Raw genomic sequence first — 1,529 nt, 5'->3', positions numbered from 1 at the left:
GATCCACTCTGAGAAGGTGCTATTTAAGAGACTGAGCTGAATACAGCACCTCAGACTGAGGAAGTCCTCAGGATGAGAGACGAAACGTTTCTATATTTTTTTGCTTTGTTTTGTTTTTTTTGAATGTCCAGAGGACCAGATTGAACTTTTTTGGATAGAGCGTTGATACTTCGTGCTTTTTCACCTGTCGTGATAATCGAGGGACTTCTGTATCTTTTTAATATTTTAAAAGGACTCTTGTAAAAGCTTGATTATCTTTACACTAATATGAGCTTACCATCGTGCACCTGCATGGACTGAAACGTGCACGGACTGGAGCGTGCACGGACTGAAACGTGCACGGACTGGAGCGTGGACGGACTGGAGCGTGGACGGACTGGAGCGTGCACGGACTGGAGCGTGCACGGACTGGAGCGTGCACGGACTGGAGCGTGCACGGACTGGAGCGTGCATCTGTTAGGGCTGTGGAGAAACAGTGGTGCCGGCAGCGTGTGAAGGTGATGTTCGAGCGCAGACACGCGTCCGTCAGCGGCGGCAGCAGGAAGTGCTGAAGATGGAGGACGTCACATTTTAATCAACACTTTCATCTGCAGCATCTGTCCTCCCGCTGCTGCACACAGGCCGAGACCTTGAGAACCGTTTGATGGACTCATTCTTTATTTCAGTCGGATGTGTTCTTGTCTCGTGTGTGCACGTTTTTCTGTGTGTGCACATTACATCAAGGAAGATGAATGTGATGCATCATGTCTGTTCAAACAGGACCACCGCTGCTCGGGTTGTTGGGTTTTTATTAGAGAAATGAGTCTGCACGTTTACATTTTGAAGATGATTTGAGGCGCGGGGGGGGGTTGGAAGAAAGACATTTCCATGAAGTGACAAAGATAAAATTTGGACAAACGAGGAAGCTACAGAGTCCAGCGTTCTAAGGCCCAGTTTACTGAGTGAAAGTTCAGCTGTCCATGTACACAGCTCTCTTTCTCTCTGAGCATGAAGGTCCAGCTCTCAGACTGGCACAATGTGAAGGAACTCAAGGGACTGGGACTGAACAGCTGTGGAGCCTTAAGAAAACCACTAACCAGTGAGGCTAAGTGGAAAAAAAGGCTTCAGTTTGCTAGAGAGCATAAAGATTGGACTGTGGAGCAATGGAAGAAGGTCATGTGGTCTGATGAGTCCAGGTTGACCCTGTTCCAGAGTGATGGTGCATCAGGGTCAGAAGAGAGGCAGGAGAAGTGATGCACCATCAGGACCAGTGTCTCATCATCAATGAAAGATCTTGGTGAAACATTAATGCAACACTGGATGAAACAGATCTTGTGACGTTGAAGAAGTTCATTGAATCAATGACACAGAGAACGATGTGATCAAAGATAAAGGAGGTCCAATCAAATATTAGTGTGTGACCTCCAAAAAAGTTCAATCTGGTCCTCTCATCCTGAGGACTTCCTCAGTCTGAGGAGCTGTATTCAGCTCAGTCTCTTAAACAGCACCTTCTCAGAGTGGATCAACCAGTTTGCTGCTGACAACCAGAA

The 1,529-nt window shown here is 47.2% G+C and overlaps 1 protein-coding gene across 1 annotated transcript in view; it reads left to right on the top strand.

Moving 5' to 3' along the window:
- ap3b1a (adaptor related protein complex 3 subunit beta 1a) overlaps positions 1 to 1,529 on the top strand; it is a gene marked incomplete at its 3' end in the record, with an annotated part of 88,526 nt that overhangs the window by 26,211 nt on the left and 60,786 nt on the right.

This window comes from Nematolebias whitei, chromosome 18 (genome assembly GCF_014905685.2).
Source record: "Nematolebias whitei isolate Nwh7 chromosome 18, NemWhi1, whole genome shotgun sequence".
Lineage (NCBI taxonomy): Eukaryota > Metazoa > Chordata > Actinopteri > Cyprinodontiformes > Rivulidae > Nematolebias > Nematolebias whitei.
The sequence above is the reverse complement of the archived record's forward strand: the minus strand, read 5'-3'. Positions and strand labels throughout refer to the sequence as shown.